The 20,182-nt window shown below is 34.1% G+C and overlaps 1 protein-coding gene and 1 long non-coding RNA gene across 3 annotated transcripts in view; one reads left to right on the plus strand and one right to left on the minus strand.

Moving 5' to 3' along the window:
• The window catches only part of ncam2a (neural cell adhesion molecule 2a), a 226,363-nt gene that overhangs the window by 56,822 nt on the left and 149,359 nt on the right, over positions 1 to 20,182 (plus strand). The gene's annotated exons all lie outside the window — the stretch shown is intronic.
• LOC148978783 (uncharacterized) lies at positions 3,152 to 4,441 on the minus strand. Its single transcript, XR_016168960.1, has 6 exons — positions 4,308 to 4,441; positions 3,791 to 3,845; positions 3,637 to 3,688; positions 3,483 to 3,526; positions 3,295 to 3,355; positions 3,152 to 3,192 (listed from the first exon to the last, which is right to left on the minus strand). It is a non-coding gene; the product is annotated as an uncharacterized LOC148978783 (long non-coding RNA).

Here is a 20,182-nt window from a genome sequence, read left to right on the forward strand (position 1 = left end):
ATTTTCCATTGGTGCACGTTGTTATTGTTAGGTAAGAGCATGTGTGTCTTTGTAATCTTTCAAATGAGGAAAATCCACTAACTTGTTAAAACTGCGTGTAATTTCAAATCTCACTAAACGGCAAAAACCATGATTTATAATTTGATTATGATGCACAAGGTCTCAAGTTGATTACGGCTCCATTGTGACTCATTTGGTGTTTTTCAGTTATATTTTGTTCAGATGTGAAAATATTTCTTATTAAAGCTTGTTTCCGCCACAGAATAAAACCTTTTAAAATATAAATGCATTATTTTATCTCACAATTGCGAGGTATAAAGTCAGAATTGAGTTATATTAACTCGCAATATATCGCAATTCTGACTTTATAACACACAAATGTGAGTTTATATCTGCAATTCTGACTTTATAATGCGCAATTGTGAGTTTATATCTCGCAATTTTGACTTTATATCACGCAATTGTGAGTTTATATCTCGCAATTATGACTTTATAATACGCAATTGTGAGTTTATATCTCGCAATTTTGAGTTTATATCTCGCAATTTTGAGTTTATATCTCGCAATTTTGACTTTATAACGCAATTGCGAGTTTATATCTCGTAATTACGACTTTCTAACACGCAATTGTGAGTTTATATCTCGCAATTCTGACTTTATATATCACAATTCTGACTTTATAACACGCAATTGTGAGTTTATATCTTGCAATTATGACTTTATAACACGCAATTGTGAGTTTATATCTCACAATTCTGACTTTATAACACGCAATTGTGAGTTTATATCTTGCAATTATGACTATAACACGCAATTGTGAGTTTATATCTCGCAATTATGACTTTATAACACGCAATTGTGAGTTTATATCTCACAATTCTGACTTTATAAAACGCAATTGTGAGTTTATATCTCGCAATTATGACTTTATAACACGCAATTGCGAGTTTATATCTCACAATTATGACTTTCTAATACGCAATTGTGAGTTTATATCTCGCAATTCTGACTTTATATCTCGCAATTCTGACTTTATAATACGCAGTTGTGAGTTTATATCCTGCAATTTTGACTTTATAACGCAATTGTGAGTTTATATCTCGCAATTCTGACTTTATAACTCACAATTCTGACTTTATAACACGCAATTGTGAGTTTATATCTCGCAATTATGACTTTATAACACGCAATTGTGAGTTTATATCTCGCAATTCTGACTTTATAACATGCAATTGCGAGTTTATATCTCACAATTATGACTTTCTAATACGCAATTGTGAGTTTATATCTCGCAATTATGACTTTATAACATGCAATTGCGAGTTTATATCTCACAATTATGACTTTCTAATACGCAATTGTGAGTTTATATCTCGCAATTCTGACTTTATATCTCGCAATTATGACTTTCTAATACGCAATTGTGAGTTTATATCTCGCTATTTTGACTTTATAACGCAATTGTGACTTTATATCTCGTAATTCTGACTTTCTAATACGCAATTGTGAGTTTATATCTCGCAATTATGACTTTCTAATACGCAATTGTGACTTTATATCTCACAATTCTGACTTTATAATATGCAATCATATCACACTGCATGAAAAGTGGGATTTTCGTCCCCGTAAACTGCCGGAAATCTCCCTAATTTTCGGCAGTTAACGACAATTTACAGACTGTGAACGTCGCGTTCCACTGTGCCACATATTGACGGAAACGAACCATGACGTATGCATGCAGCGCTCGCGGAGGTGTGAATGGCCCTAATTAGCATATGAATAGCAGCACTGCGCGCGCCTTGCCAGAGAATGGCTTGAATTTCCTCACTCAGTATTGGTTGAAATTCACTACATTTAAACAAGAAAATCACTCGTGATTGGTTGGCAGATCTGTTACTATTGGTCAGCCGACATAAAATTATAATAATAATAATCATATATATTCATATTCATATGATATGCTATTATGTTGTTTATTCATGTCATTGTTATCCTATGGACTAAATTATTATTACCATCAAGGACATGAATTTATTGAGGAAAGGAACATTTGCCACATACTGTTTATTCAAAGAAATAGCTTTATTAGAACAAACACAAAACTATGTACACAGCATAGGAGAACATCTTTCAAAGCACAGAAAACATGTCCTCCACCCTCTGGAAACATGGGACAACATACATACATACAGCACTACAGTTATACAAATAAATCAATAATATATTGCATCTCTATTCAAAAATAAATTGCCCTGAATGGCATCAGAATTGGGCACCAGATATATCAAACACAATGTACAGTGGAGCCAGAATTATGAACGAATAATAAGGATGTAATTTAAAGGTATGGTTCACTTTGAAATAAATTTTTGATATGTTTTATCTTATCTCAAGGGCATCCAAGATGCAGGTGGTTTTGTTTCCACAGTATTTTCAATTTTGATATTTTTAGGTCAAACTGTTGTTGTCTGTCAGTCATATAATGCAGGTCTATGGTCACCACCTCAAAGAGCATGCACAAAGAAGACCAAATTAAACATGATTTAATGACTCATAAATTAAGTACACAATGATTGACTAAGACACGAAATGAGCGTTTTGGGAAAGAAAACAAACAGTATTTATATTGTATAAATGTGTGTGTGTGTGTGTATATATATATATATATATATATATATATATATATATTTAGATATACACAAAATGCAATACATCTTAATATGTTTAGATCTTCACAGTAAAACTTGAGTGACGTACCAGTGCAAGATCGCTTCTGGCGGTTTCCACCGCATGCGCAGATCATATATATATATATATATATATATATATATATATACACACACACACACTGTTCATTTTCTCACACAAACCGCTCGTCTCGTATCTTAAGCCATCAACGTGTACTTACAGTTATGATTCATTAAATCGTGTTTAATTTGTACTTCGCTGTGCATGCTCTTTTAAGAGATCCCCATAGACTTCCATTATATGACTGACTGATGCCCTTGACGTAAGCCAAAACATTTCAAAAAATAATTTCAAAGTGAACTATCCCTTTAAAACTCTTAATTCAAGTCCTGTAGGCTTGGCTCATCAGGGCAAAGTGAATTTAAGTCTTTGCGACGCGTGCTTGAGGTTCACCTTGATGTACATACACCTCAGTGGCTGTGGAACCGAATTTCATGACCCCTTCTGCAAAGTTGAAAAAGACAAATGATTTAGATGTATGCAAAGGCAATCTGCCCCAAGTCCCCACATTTGTAAGCAAAAATATGTTTCTTCTGCATCCACTACCTGGTTTCCTTCAGGCGATGGCGGATGTCGACCAGTAGTTTCAGGACCTTTTTCTGGAACACTGAAATAAACGAACACATTTGGTGATGTTTACAATGCTCTAATTAGAATAACAAAGTTTGCTAGCTCACAAGAGAGAAGGTGTCTATTAAAAGTGTCTTCTCCACTGCCAATAGATCAACACTTACCACCAGGTTTCAGTCACTGCATCTCCCAGTCTCAGTCACTGCATCTATACCACAAAAAAATGTGTTTTAAAAGTTATTATCAAATGATGAAACTGAACAGATTTATAAGATATTTAAAAACTTGGTCAAACATTTATAACTGAATATAACATGCCATGTTCCAGTTCTCTTTGGCGTTTTCACCACTGTCTCACGCTCAAAGTCATCTATAAACACAGACGTTAATCCAAATTAGTTTAGTTTTACTTTTTATTTGACTGGGGTCTGTTCAAAAGAAAAGAGGATGAGATCACAACACGTAACGTTACCTTATTTAGGTGTTTTTTCTCCCATCAGCGAAGGACACCTCACTCCTAACAGCCCCTGAGAGACAAAACAAATCACAAACATCTGAAGATTTCACTCATCACACAAAGTGATGCAATTTTACAAACAAGGATAGCCTACACTAGAGCATACAAGCACATTACGCGCTTTGTTTTAGGACCCTGGCACTTATTATTTTTTCATAATTTCTGACGATATTCAGAGTAAATGAGTTAGTTTGATTACTATCAAAGAATGGTAGCTAACTTGCAGCCAGATAACAACGTGCAACCCAACGTACAGTTTAGTGTCCCAAATTTGTTCAAATTGAAATGAAACAAAAAAAGAATTAAGAGCAGCAAGCTAACGCAAAACAAAAAACTGTTCCGTTAGGTTAACACCCTTGGACATTCGCGGCAGTAATCACAGCCGATTTGTGAAGTTTAAGACAAAAACGCTAAACTACCAAAAACTATAAGTAGACATGGACATAGAATTCACTAAGCTGGACGAACTTACCTTCAATTTAGAGGAAAAGATGGGTTCCCCAGCGATCATGACGGCGAAGCAGGCTGAATATCTGTGTAGTTACTTTCTGCTTAAAAAAACACGCCACATGCCTGGCACGTTGCCTCAGCCAATCAGAGTGGCTGACGTTACAGGTTGGATTATGACGACATGCTGCCTCAGCCAATCAGAGTTACGTTCACTGGTTTTTGACTCAGGTTGAAAGGCTGTCGTCGGCTGTCCTTGACTTTTCTGCTGCTGTTAGTTCATTTTAAATTAGGAATAAGGTGGATATACCTAAATAGGCTACCATGAAATGTAAAAATACATATATGCATAAATAAATAACTTTATTAGGTTACTTAAAATAAATAAACCAGTAAAAAAATTTGTAAAAAACAAAAACAAAAAACATCTGTTTATAACTGTAAATTAACATCAAAGATGTTATCATATATTTTGAAAACTGCTTCCGTAAATGTTATGATGAATCTTATAATTTTATTAGGAAAATGTCATATTCATAAGAGTAAAATGAATAATTCTAAACCTTGTTTGAAGTTTTTTTTTTTTTTGGTCTAATTTTTAGTTTTCAGTATATTCTGTCTCTCAAATGTATCGATAAAAATGTAGTGATACAATTGTATTTGCTAAAGAATATTGAAGCTAATTGAAGCTAATTTTCTTTCTTTAAATAGTACAAATTACTGGTTTCTAACTTTCTCTTAAATCATAATATTATACACAATAGAGATAGTCCCTTTCCTGTTTTTATTTCATTTGTTCAATTCTGTCCTATTTTTATTTGTTTCTTATTTATTGTGAAATTATTATTTGTTGATTGTTATCTTTTTGGATGTCATGTTATTGTTGTAATTGTTGTGCATTATGTGCAATGTTAAAAAAACAAAAAAAAAACACAGCAATTAGGTTATACTGAGCCTGATCTTGTCTTAGAATGAAGTTATACCTTTCAGAAAAATGTTACCTGGGGTGAAACTCCCCTACCCTTATTTGCATGTGTATAGCTCACAGCATTTTCATTTACATGTCAAAGCCTCCTCTAGATTTAGGAGAAGGGGGGACAATGGGGGGACAACTGCCAAGCAAGGCCCACGTCAATTTCCGGCAATTCACAGCAGTTTTGAGTGTTACCTGTAAATTGCCGTGTGCAGTCGTAAACCTGAACTTCCACGACAATCTACAGTGCCGCTTACTGACGAAAATCCCACTTTTCATGCAGTGTCACGTCAGAATTGCGAGACATAAACTCGCAATTGCAAGAAAAAAAGTCATAAGTCGCAATTCCCTTTTTTTATTTTTTCCATAGTTTCTCCCTCTACTAATAGTGTAAATGGTTTCAGACTGATTCAAAGCAGTAACTTGTCTTGTTTAGCTCTCCATTGAAACTCTGTTTCAGGAATCTAGACTGTTTTTGCCGTTGTCGGTTTTTAAGCGGACTCAAACTAAGGGTTAATAAAGTACAGCAGCGAAGACATCCACTGTGGATTTAATAATTCAATCAAGTCAACAAGATTGTCCATACAGATTTTAATACCCTTTAAACTGTGTCTTGTCGAAAATTTATACTCCTCCACTGTAATTTTGCTTCCCAGGAGTAAGAAAGGTTAGCTTTTATCCTCAAAGATTGCACATTATCCTGATAAGTGCCTTTTTTTTACTACTTCCCTCCATCATTTGGGCTTAAACTTTGGAGATGATGTATAAAAAGGCTGTTATAACCGTCCGCTGTACGCCGTCCTCTATCCAGGACGCTCAAACGTGTGGTTTTGGACCTTCACGGTGCCAACTTCATATCATAAAGAGTTTTTTAACATCGATATTAAGGATGGTGTGAAATGAAATGAATGTGTTTGGCAGTCTTGAATGGGAGTGTAGTCTGGTTTGATGGAAGTGTTGGCAGGCGACTTTCTAGCGTTTGCAAAGTGCTCGATTGCTTTCTGACGGACCTGCATTGATTGGACATAACTCAAATCTGCTTTGATTCATGGTTCACAATTAGCATTGGATTTTAGGAAATGTCGAGTGTTGTTGGTGATCTGTAAGTTATTGAAATGGTACAAGGCTGAAAAGTCGATTGCAAGAAAAATGTCCTTGACTATTTCCCTCTGACGGGTCCATGTAAAATTAAACTAATCCCTTTTCCTTTTCATAAAAGCGTCCTGTTTTAGGTACATAAATGAGTCTCCAGGAGATAATAATGATCAGGATATCGCTCATTGATTCAGAGTCGATGTTCAGGTGAGGGCTGATAAGAAGACAGGTAGAGATAAGCAAACGAAAGGACGATTCAAAGACACTCGAGGACCAAGTATGTGTCCCATGAGGCTTCAGATTCAATAGAAGAACAGATGATCTTCAATGCTTCATTACTTCTTCACAACAGAATCGGGCCGATAATGGAAACGGTCGTGCCGAAGCTGGCGGATCTGTTTTATATGTGCTTAAATCTTTGATATGTTCATTTGAGTAGTACATCGGAGCAAATCCAATTACACTCTCATCTAATTAAACTCACATATGTGCTGAAATATTGACGGCGCTCCATGTCGCCGGTGTAATAGCCGTAACCGGATCTAACAGGGTTGATTCTAGGCTCTGCATTACTGCAGGTTTCAATTCAGTACATCTAGTTATTTAACTCAGTTCTTCATTGCCTATTATGCTGAAAAACGTCCTATATTCTTGTGAACTGAGAGTTTTATTGATTCTATTCTTCATCAAACACATCTGAAAGCATGGCTGGATTTTGGTTTCATTTTGGATAAATGATAATTGAGTTCAATATGATTTTGAAATGAGGTAACAGAATGGAGAATTGTAAATGAGGAAATTAAAGTGTTTTTGTTGTCAATTTTAAAGTGTGTATTAAATCATCATACACGGCATATGGGCATTAGATGATAATAAGAAGATGCTACCTATTAATCTATTTAATTTACATGTAAAGCGCTTTACAATAAGGTTTTCATTAGTGTATTACTAACCGTGAACAGCACCTATTATTATTGGTCAATGTTTATGTCTTGTTTTTTAAAAGTTGTATTTGTTAACATTTGTAAATGCACCGTAAACAAACAACGAACACTTTGATTTTTACTAAAGTTAACAAAGAACTATGCTTTAAATTAGACTTAAATTTTTATACTTCAAATTATAGTTAATAAATCAAAGTTTGCAATAGTGGTTGAACATTTCGTTCATTCAATTCAAATGCACACTGAATTAAAGCTGAGACAATTATTTTTTACTAGTGCTGTCAAACGATTAATCGCCATTAATCGCATCCAAAATAAAAGTTTGTGTTTATATAATATATGTGGGTGTATATCTAAAAATATATATATAAAAAATTATATATATATATATATATATATATATATATACACACATGCATGAATTTTTGAGAAAAAATATATTATTTATATATAAAATATTTATATATATATATATATATATATATATATAAATTATAAAAATATCGATTTTTAACAAAGACTTAACAATGCTTTAAAAATATGAACAATTCATGTTTACAAATGGGACCCAATTTTTATACTTAAAATTATAGTTAATAAATCAAAGTTTACAATGGTGGTTGAATATTTTGTTTATTCAATTCAAATGCACACTGAATTAAAGCTGAGCCAATTATTTTTTACTAGGGCTGTCAAATGATTAATTGCGATTAATCGCATTCCAAAATAAAAGTTTGTGTTTACATAATATATGTGGGTGCACTGTGTATAATTATTTTGTATATATATATATATATATATATATATAAATACACACACATGCATGAATTTAAAAAAAAAAAATATTATTTATATATATAAAAAAAATATATATATATATATATATATATATATATATATATATATATATAAATTATATATAAATCTGTATATACATGAAAATATTTCTTAAATAAATACAAGCATGAATTTTTAAGAAAAAATATATTATTTATATATAAAATATGTATATATATATTATATAAATTATATATAAATCTGTATATACATGAAAATATTTCTTAAATATATACAAGCATGTGTGTGTATTTATATATACAAAATAATTACACACAGTGCACCCACATATATTATGTAAACATAAACTTTTGTTTTCGATGTGATTAATCGCGATTAATCGTTTGACAGCCCTATTTTTTACCATTAAGCAACAAAGATGAATTTGAGATTTGTGATTAGTTGAACAAATGCATAGTGCAATAAGTAGTTTATTCGCTCTTACTTTTCTCTATATCATTAAAATCAACAGCTTTTTAAATGCAGGATTGTGGGAAAGAGCAGGAACAAAATCAAGAGCAGTCAGATGGCAAAAATCATCCCAGTTAAGATCTCTACGGAGATCCAGCAGAAGAAATAGCGATCTGGGACATTACGATCCCCTCGAGTCTACATGACTGCGTAAAGAAAGGACGAATAAAGCCCGTCTTGCATTGCCATGGGCTTAAAGAGAATCACTTAGCCTCTCAAAAACCTCACAACGGCGGCAAATGGCCATTAATTCATCAATAATGCACTACGGCTCAGTCGAAGCGATTACTTCAAGGTAACGTCTTACGTGCTGATATTTCAAGGAAGAGATTTGTCCCTGTCACGTCAGTTCTGCTCTCATTGATTCCTGTGGCTCTGTTTCTGCAGGATGTGTCCTGTGCGCATTATGTGCGTTTTCTGTATCTGTGCATAGAATATCCAGCACTGAATATTGTTTCCCACAATGCAATGCGCTCAATGACCTTTCTTTTCCAGTGATAAATGCACCTGAAGTATATAAAGGGTATTTGTATGTAGATCTATATATTTGCATTCATGCATTTGGCAGATGCACGATCCAAAGCGACTAAAGGTTCGTGCAATCTTTACTCGGTATTTACTAAAGTTGCATGTTCATTTTTTTTTTTTTTTTTTTTTTTGCAGAACATGCAACTTGATAATGCATATCGCTTTAATCAAGATGCATGTCAGTTGCATTTGTTCTGTAAAAAGAGCTTTTAGCAACAATAATGATATTAAATAAAAAGGCCAACGTCTATTGTGCAACATTTTTTCAACATTTTTCACATTTTAATAACTGACTAAGCTTCAATTAATTGTGAATTTGAACTGAATGAACGAAATGTTTACAAACTTTGATTTATTAAATATAATTGTATGGGTAAAAATTGGGTAACACTTTACAATAAGGTGTCATCGGATCTGTTAACATGAACTATCAATACACAATATATTTTTAAAGCATTTATTAGTTTGTGTTAATGTTAGTGAATATCTAGTTGTTCACGGTGCATTAACAAAGGTTAACAAATACAACTTAAATAAGTTAATAAAATTAACATTGACTATTAATAATAAATGCTATAGAGGTGATGTTCATAACTACTAATGTTGAAAAACGAAACCTTATTGTAAAGGGTTATATATATATATATATATATATATGTTAATATTTAATATATACTGTATGTTAGGTGGCATTTCAAACGTACTATTATCATCTAATGCTGTGTATAATGATTTAATTCATACTGAAAAATTAACTTGATAAGTTTTTTTTTATGTCCTAAAAGGAGTAGTTCACTTTTGAAAAAATTTGCTGATAAAACTGTTCAAAGGACTTTAAACGATTCCAGACGATGAATAAGGGTCTTATCAAGCGAAACGATTGCTCATTTAATAAATAAATAACAAAGTTTAAGTTTTATAAGCTCAAATGCTCGCCTGTTCGATCACGTTAATCAAAATGAACAAATCTTATTCCAAGTCAATTCGTTCGTTTCGTTCGTTGAATAAACCAAATGACTCGGGAAAAGATTCGTTCATATTGATGAACAGGAGAGCGCATCACAGAACAGAGCAAGGCGAGCATTTGAGCTTATAAAACTTAAACTTTGTTATTCATTTATTAAATGAGTGATCGTTTCGCTTGATAAGACCCTTATTCATCATCTGGTGTCGTTTAAAGCCCTTTGAACAGTTTGCACTGAAACTGTCTTTTAGACCGTTTGGACCCCATTGAAGTCCATTATATGGAGAAAATCCTGGAATGTTTTCATCAAAAACCTTCATTTCTTTTCGACTGAAGAAAGAAAGACGTGGACATCTTGGATGAAATGGTAGCGAGTAAATTATCAGCAAAAGTTTTTTTTTTTTTTTTTTTTTTAAGTGAACTACTCCTTTAAAATCAATTTATTGTTGCATACGGTTTGGTTATTACATAAAACAATAATCTGTGTGGTGTCTCAGTATGCAGTGGATAGTGAGATTTAGGAAGAACATGTTGGTTCTCACTGCGAGTGAACGCTCTGTGCACTCGCGGTCAGCCCGTGTTAATGTGTGGAGTCGGGAGCTTTTGTTCTCGGTGTGCTGGAGAGAGATTACGGCTGGAGAGAATATATTCCTCTCGTTTAAAGAGAATAGGAGATAAATGGGGAAGATCAGTTTGAGCGAGAGCCTTTTACCTCTTTTCAGGGAGTCGCTTTGTGCAACGTTCGCCCAAAGTGAGATTCGTCCCCGGAGATAAGGCAATGGGACGAGCCACACTCTCTGTGAGGTGCATTACATCATGAGAGACTCGGGGGGGATAGGAACTTTACTGTTTAAACTCAGGAAAAAGATGATGAACAACACGGCCCTCCGTGTGCTCGCTCAGAAGCTTTACCATCATAAAAACATATACTTGTGGGTCATATTTCATCTCCAAAACGAAAACCAGTCACACACACTCACTCACACATTTATGGTACCATTCAAAAGTTTCAGGTTGTTTTTGAAATAATGTTCTTTTGTGCTCATCAAGGTGGTATTTATGTGAGAAAAAAACAGAAATACTGTAACGTTTTCTCTCAGGATGAAGTAATTCAAATAGAAACATTGTTTATTAATCAAAGGGATACAAATGGGAACTAAAGTTAATTAATCAGATGATGGAAAACCATGGCAACTAACGACAAACGGGAACAGGAAAAAATTAAAAGTCCTTGAAAATTAAACTAAGACAAACTAAACTAAATGTAAGAGTGCCAATTATTGTGAAAAATTGTTACAAATTAAAATAACTGTTTTCTAAGTGAATATGTAGTAAAATGTAATTTATATCCTGTGATCAAAGCTGAATTTTCAGCATCATTACCTTCAGAAATCACTCTAATATGAGGATCTGATGCTCAAACTTATTAATGTTTTATTTTATAACATTTTATAATAATATAAATAATATTTGTATTTATATGTATATATATATACATATAAAATACAAATATTATTTATATTATATTTATATATTATTTATATATACAAATATTAGTTGTATTATATTAATATATAAATGAAGAGTTTGGTTCCAAAATGTGATAAGCGCCATTTAAAAAAAAATAATGTATATAAAATTAATTTTATTTTGAATTTCTTTTAGTTAATTGCATTTTGATTTTTTTTTTTTTAACGGATTTATTGCATTTTGGGTGGAAAGAAATCTGTTTTTATAATAAATCTTTGAAAATCAAAACCTGGATTAATTTTTTTTTATTGTTATTATAACCTACAAATTTAAAATTTAAAACAGAAAATAGTGGTTTTCATCTTCCCACTTTATTGTATATATATATATATATATATATATATATATGTATATGTTCTTCATGCACAATATGCTTTTTTTTTTTTGCTTTACACGAATAAGAATGGGTGTTCATGTGAATAAAAAAAAGTCACGATGCACAAAATGATCTTAAATAGGTTTTATTATATTTCAATTTTTTTATTTTGATTATTTGTATAAGGTACAATATGACCTTGACATGTTCCTGACAGGTTTGCTGAGATTCAGACAGTAATGGGATGAATATGCTTCTGGAGAGACAAGTAAACAGAAACATAATGGTCTGAAATAAGTCAAAGAGAGTGTGTGTGTGTGTGTGTGTGTGTCTCAGGATCCTGCGGTGAGATAAAGAGGGAGGCAGTGGAGAGAAAAGCTGAGGAATAAATAGTTAACATCCATTTTCCTGCTAGCGGCGCGCGGCACATCTTCATCCTCAGAGGCCTTCAGTTATTGATGGGCTGTCTCACACTCCTGATAGCATCGGCACACACACACACACACACACACTGTGGGCATGTTGTGGCTGATTCTCATCAGGTCGACAGGATGCAAACAAAAACACATATTTGCACACGAAACACCGGGATGTTTGTAAACCTGAATGCACACACATCTGAACAAACACGTCTCTTTATAATGGACACACACTGCTACCATGTTTATTTGTGTTGTAAATGTGTGTAAAGACCTGCGGAGAATTATCCTAAATACGAACGTGCAACAATTTGCAAAATTTTCATTGTGATTCTTGGCTTTTAAAAACATTTAAAGAGTTTGCATTCAGAAAAACCAATGTCTAGCACTTTACATTTAAAAATGTTGATATGCTATAAATTCAGCGCTAACAAAAAAGCCACAGAATGTCAAGCGTAATGAAATGTTAGCATGAGCGTTGGCTTCACCTGCACCTCTTGATGGAGTGTGTGGTGCAGATGAAGCCTTCGTTCCAGTGTAATTATGTGGCCGTGTTGATTTGTAGCGTGTCCATTTCCCGGTGAATTAAGGCCGTAATCGCTGCCTTTAGACTCTCATTAGCTAAAGCCTCCAGGAGTGCGTGTAAATCGCCGTATGCTACCTTAGCAGGAAACAGCCACTGTGCTAGCAGCACGTAGCATTCATTTTCATTAGCTTGGCTGCGGTGTAGTGTCTGTCATGTGATGCGTTCCCAGACTCAGCAGAGGTTAATGGTCTGCGTGTTCCCAGTTTAATCGCATTTATTTAGTATAGCACTAGAATAAAAAATAGTTGGCCGAGACAAACTTTAAGTTGGCGTGAGAAAGCCGGATTACAAAGTTTGAAGTAGTTTTATTGAAGTTTGAAGGTTTTAAGTTTGAAATAGTTTTAGTTATGTAGGCAGAATTTTGAATAGATAGATTTAGAGATAGTGTAAAAGTTTGAAGGTTGTTAGCCTGAAATAGTTTGTTTTAGTTTAGTAGTTTAAAAACTTGGGGTGGTTGCTAAGTTGTTGCTATGCGGTTGCTAGGGTGTTGCTATGCGGTTGCTAGGGTGATGGTATGCGGTTGCTAAGGTATTCTGGGTGGTTGCTAGAGTGTTTTAGGTGGTTGCTAGGGTGGTTTCTTTGTGGCACTAATCCAAAAACTCCTTGATATTCTGCTCTGTAGATACAGTACGGAAATGAGGTATAACTGAAAAAAATGGAATTAAAATAATTACTGAAAGTAGGGAAAATTAAAAGTTTAAAAGTTTGAAGGTTGTTAGCCTGAAATAGTTTGTTTTAGTTTAGTAGTTTAAAAACTTGGGGTGGTTGCTAAGTTGTTGCTATGTGGTTGCTAGGGTGTTGCTATGCGGTTGCTATGGTACTCTGGGTGGTTGCTAGAGTGTTGCTATGCGGTTGCTAGGGTGATGATATGCGGTTGCTAAGGTATTCTGGGTGGTTGCTAGAGTGTTTTAGGTGGTTGCCAGGGTGGTTTCTTTGTGGCACTAATCCAAAAACTCCTTGATATTTTGCTCTGTAGATACAGTACGGAAATGAGGTATATCTGAAAAAAAATGGAATTGAAATAATCACTAAATAAAAGTAAGGAAAATTAAAACGGTTATAAAAGAAATAAAAAGATGGTATATAGATGGTTTAATCACATTTATTTTTTGGTAGCACTATAAATGTCATAGAGATAGAGGATCTTGTAGTTTCGAGAATATTAAGGTGCAGTTGCTAGGTTGTTTTGGGTGGTTGCTAGGGTGTTACTAAGGTGGCTTCTTTGTGGCACTAATCCAAAAACTCCTTGATTTTCTGCGCTGTAGATACAGTATGGGTCCGAGAAATCAGGAGAAACACGAGACTGAAATGAGGTATAACTAAAAAAAATATAAATAATAACATAAAGGAATTAAAATAATCACTAAATAAAAGTAAGGAAAATTAAAACGGTTATAAAAGGAATAAAAAGATGGTATATAGATGGTTTAATCGCATTTATTTGTTTGTAGCACTATAAATGTCCTAGAGATTAGTTTCGAGAATATTAAGGTGCAGTTGCTAGGGTGTTTTGGGTGGTTGCTAGGGTGTTACTAGGGTGGCTTCTTTGTGGCACTAATCCAAAAACTCCTTGATATTCTGCGCTGTAGATACAGTATGGGTCCGAGAAATCAGGTGAAACACGAGACTGAAATATGAGGTATAACTAAAAAAATATAAATAATAACATAAAGGATTTAAAATAATCACTAAATAAAAGTAAGGAAAATTAAAACGGTTATAAAAGGAATAAAAAGATGGTATATAGATGGTTTAATCGCATTTATTTGTTTGTAGCACTATAAATGTCCTAGAGATTAGTTTCGAGAATATTAAGGTGCAGTTGCTAGGGTGTTTTGGGTGGTTGCTAGGGTGTTACTAGGGTGGATTCTTTGTGGCACTAATCCAAAAACTCTCGAATATTCTGCTCTTTAGATATGGCTCAGGTCCCTCCTTTAAGTCAAGTCAAATCACCTTCATTTATACAGCGCTTTTAACATTATAGACAGTTTCAGACCAGTGATAACAGGAGATTACAGAAACGGAGCAGCTCTAGAATAAAGTTATTTTCCAGCTAAAATTAGTTTTGATTGCTTCAGAGAAATGAGGAGAAACACATGAGACTGAAATGAGGTATAACTGAAGCAATAATGGCTTCCCCGCGGGTCCAGGCGACTCTCCATATTCAAAGTTGCTGCTGTAATTATATATCCGTGAACGTGTGACGGTTCCCAACTGAGTTTCTGTCTTCGCAAATAGTGAAAACATGACGTTGGGCCGCAGAAGTACTCTTTAAAGTGAGTGCAAATATATAGCATCAGCACAGTGCATTGTGGGTAGCTCAGGGAAGCAGATGGTGTGTGCCGTGACAGTGTGAGATGATGACAGACCTTTGAGAGACTCCTACAGGCTGCTTCTCCCGCTAGTCCTCCTGCCATCTCTCTTTTCAGCTCATTTACTCACATTTCTTCATGGATATTGTATTTTCCCCCATCCCAGATCACTCTGTTTTACCAGCATGTTCTTCATGTCAAGATTTTGTGCATGAATTCAGTTTTTTCACTGAAAGTAAAGTCTCCCTGCTGGCAATAATTGCTTAAAACTCATCTTTGATCTCCAAAATCACATATTTAAATGTTTTTTTAGGTTTGTCGTTCCTTAAAATATCTTGAATGTAACTCGACACCCTTGCCTCATTTAGTTCTATGAATATTCGAATGAGCCCCGCCCCCACTCACTCACTCTGGTTGGCGATCACACGTTGATCTGATTGGTTACAAGGTCGTTTGTGACGGAAAAAACACCAGCGATTTGAAAGCGTGTTTTTGAGACTATCTTTGGTTCACTGCAGTTTTAAGGAGGAAATACTGAATTTACACACACCACATATACACATGAACAACATTTAAAGCTAGATTTTCACCACAGGGGGACTGTGGAAATTTTTTTTGTATAACATTCCCAATTTCTTTTGACATCAGCGAGGATCTGATTATTATTATTAGTAGTAGTAGTATTATTACGTTTCCACTTAAATTAGGGATGCGCGATATATCGCCCATCATATCGGTACCGATAATTTGGCTGATTTACAGTATTACAGCCGATAAATAATGTATTATTTCCTTAAGTTGGGGCACTTCAGATGTCCACTGTTAAACATAGTGTTAAATTACTTAAAATATGATTGGAATCACTTTGAATAAGGAAAATACAGTTTTTCTGTCATATAGACTACATAAAAGTATAATGAGATATATATAAGTGTGCGTTTGGGACATGGCTTTTAATGGTGAGACTCAATCAGGCTCTCAAAACTATATAAAATTTAGATTTATCTGCCAAAATATCGGTTATCGGTTTTCAAATATAAAGAATTATCGGTTATCGTAAATCAGCCAAAATGTTAATATCGGTGCATCCCTAACTTAAATAATCTTGTCTAGTGTCACTGTTCTTAACTCACTGGCCAAATAGAGAGTAAATATATTTTGTTTACTCACAGTAAATTGCATTTAGCGCTGCTTACAGGTAAAACAAGACAGATTTCTGGGATTTTCATAAACACTGAGAGGTTTTAATTAATGCATAGAATGATCTTGTGCCATTTTTAGTGTCATAAATATTTCTAACCATCCATGAAACTGGATAATATGTTCAATATGCGCTGGTTGTTGTGTCACTCGCATACGTATTTGAGACGAGTCGTTCTGAAACTTTATCTTTCACAAATATTGTGTTTTTTTCCGCATATTTAATATTTGTTGGCTTAATGCGACATGGATTTGACCAAAACCTTAAGGCCTGCTAGAGTTTGGATTGCAAAAGTAAAAATGATCATGTCTTATATAGAGGGGATTTCATTATTCCAGTTCCTAATAAATCACTTTTTATTTGCTCACCAAAGCCAATTTGTTCCGGCATTACAAGTTACTAAAACCATTCAATGTTCGGTAGTGAATCATCTCAGAACGTTTACAGAGATATCGATCGGGAATGTTTGTTGGGCGTTCAGAGAAGGGCAAAGAAAACACGAATTCTCATGTAAGGGTGTAATATCTGTAAATGCTTTGAGTGTGTTTGAGTTTGTCTTGTTTGAGCGCGCTGTTAAAGTGTGTGTTCTGGAGAGCATCGCAGGAGGGCTTTCTGAAGGTGATGTAATGGGTGAAGAGAGGCGGACGAGTCTACATTACAGTTATCCCGAGTAAACAAAGAGCGCTGGCACATTGAGGGAATCAGACTCAAACGTACTAAAACGAGGAACGACTCTGATGCTTTTATATGCTTTTCTAATGCAAATTAGAGCCGACCGATAAAGGATTTTGAAGGCCGATACCGATACAAATATAATCCGATATATCGGCTGATATTTTTTTTATTAAATATTGTTGGATTTCACACACGTGTAAAAGAAAAGCTAACTTTTCTGCACAAGATACGTTTGATACTTTTTCTCTATGTCTAAATGTTCACTCCTCGCAAGTATAACTTACATTTTACTAGGTATGCACGATATATCGGCCAGCATATCGGTATCGGCCGATATATGTTCATTTTTAATGTTATAGTTATCGGCCTGGTAAGAAAATGTGGCCGATATATTAAAGCCGATAAATAATGTATTATTCCCTTCAGCTGAGACACTTGTTGAGCACTGTTTATGTTTTTGAATTTCTTGAAATATGATTGAAATCTCTTTAAAAAATTACGGTTTGGTACAACATGTGCAGCGCAAATCTGTCATATCGGCTGTACAACACTATAACATGGGCATGGATTTAATTGTGAGACTTTTGTTTTTGTAATCAGGCTCTCAAAATTAGATAAAAATTTGGGTTTAAGTTTATTGGCCGATATATCGGTTATCGGCTTTCAAATATAAAGAATTATCGGTTATCGGTATTGGCCAAAATTTTCATATCGGTGCATCCCTACATTTTACAATGCAGGGACTGTAACTAGAGATATGCTAGTTATAAATACAGTAATCATTACTTTATTCAGGCAGAAAAAGTTCATTGTGGTTTCCAAGCTCATTAATGTTAACGTTAGCGGTCTTCCACTGATGATAGTGGCATTAGCTTGCTTTGTGGTTAGCTAGTCTATGATGAGCCATAATTTAGCAATAGATAACATCATACTGCAAATTGTAAAACATACAACAGGATGATTAAAGCGTGTTTCGTCCGTTTTTATTTTATTTTTTAAATATTCATTTGTCGGCCATTATAACTGCCGATACCGATATTTTGAAAAATGCCTAATATCGGCCGATAATATCGGTCTGGCTCTAATGCATATCATTCATAACTGATAATATGAACTGTTTCTAAGTAAATCATTGGTTACACTTTATTTTAAGGTGTCATTGTTGCAGTGTAATTATATATTTAAAGGGATAGTTCACTTTGAAATTAATTTTTGATATGTTTTATCATACCTCAAGGGCATTGTTTCCGCAGTATTTTCAATTTTGATATTTTTCAGTCAACCCGTTCTTGTCTCAGTCATATAATGGAGGTCTATGGTCACCACCTCAAAGAGCATGCACAGAGAAGTCCAGATTAAACATGAAATGATTCCCACACTTTTCAGTACTTATAAGTGAATAGAATTGCACATCATGAAATGATGAAAGTGCTGAAGAACTTCTTGTGTGTTGATTAAAGTCCAACATGCTTTGACAACATTGGTGCCATCCGTCTCTCCGGCTGATCCTGGAGCAGCTGTGTGATTGTGTGAGTGATTGAGCTCATTAGATCGGGCCGTCTCACACTAATGTGCTGTTTTAGCACAACATCTGCTGTGTCACATATGAATCCGCTAGTTTCCCCGAGTCATGAATGATGAGGAGGTCCTTTTGAAGACTTTTCTATTGGCTGATGTGATAAAGAAGCTCCTCCCATCATGCAATTAAAGGCAACCCCAACCTGACTAATGATGATAATTATGGAAAACTATTTTTTTCCGACTTATTTTTGGAAGTCAATAAATAATCCGTTTTTTTAGCCTCGAGGAAGAAGAGAGAAACTCTAGATGTTTGCGTTGTGTCTAATGGGGTTGTAGAGGTGACCCTGATGAGTCAGGCAGATTGATGAATACCTGAAATATCATTTTCATATAATCTTCCTTCGGTCTGTCGTCGTACAGTTATTTCTCTGAAAGACTAGGGAACGTTAATAAGGGATTTTTTGATGTTTCTGCTCATCAAAGCTGCATTTAGTTGATCATAAATACAGTAAAAACAGCAATAATGTGAAATATTATTACATTTTAGATAAACTGTTTCCAGTGTGAATATATTGATAAATATAATTTATATCCTATGATCAAAGCTGAATTTATTACCATTACTCCAGTCTTCAGTGTCACGTGACCCTTCAGAAATCACTCGAATATGAGGATACATGCAATACATTCAAATGTGGGGGCAACTTTAATCTTTTTGAGAGATTTATTTGATTAAAAACTTTTTTTTTTAACAAATATTTTATTTTGCTCACCAAGGGTTCATTAATTAGATTAAAAATTGTGAAATATTATTCCAATGTAATATAGCTGTTTTGTATGTGAACATATAGTAAAATATAATTTATATCCTGTGATCAAAACTGAATTTATCATCATTACTCCAGTCTTCAGTGTCAGAAATCACTCTAATACGAGGATCTGATGCTCAAGAAACATTTATGATTATTAATGTTGAAAACAGTGTTGCTTCATATTTCATTGGAAACCGACACATTTTTTCAAGGTTTAATGAATAGAAAGTGCAAAATTACAGTCACGTTTGATCAATTGAATTAAAAAAACAGTACTTTTTACATGAGATATTATCAATTGAGGTTTTCTTTACAAAAGCAGACAGACAGCAGATGCTGTCAAGCTCTATAAAAGACCATAAAACTATCATAAAGTTCAATAAAACTTTCTTTATTATTGCAGTTTGTACTTCTGAAGTGTCTCATATGGACAGCTGTGTTTATTCCCGGCTATTTCATTGGTGTAATGTGTGGTTCCTCCATACGGATGTGTAATGTTGTGTGTAATACTCGCAGGGTTTGATCATTAGGGTAAAGATAATGTTCATATACCTTCATTAGGAGCAGTCGATGCCGATTGCTCGATTTACCCCGTCTGTGCCGTTCTGCCATCATGGTTAACACACACGATACGGATCAGATACGCATACGAGTGAAGAAAAAGTTCATTTCTTTCAGTAATTCAACTTAAAAGGTGAAACTAATATATTATATAG

The sequence above is a fragment of the Pimephales promelas genome, chromosome 6, assembly GCF_988280905.1.
Source record: "Pimephales promelas chromosome 6, fPimPro1.hap1.1, whole genome shotgun sequence".
Classification (NCBI taxonomy): domain Eukaryota; kingdom Metazoa; phylum Chordata; class Actinopteri; order Cypriniformes; family Leuciscidae; genus Pimephales; species Pimephales promelas.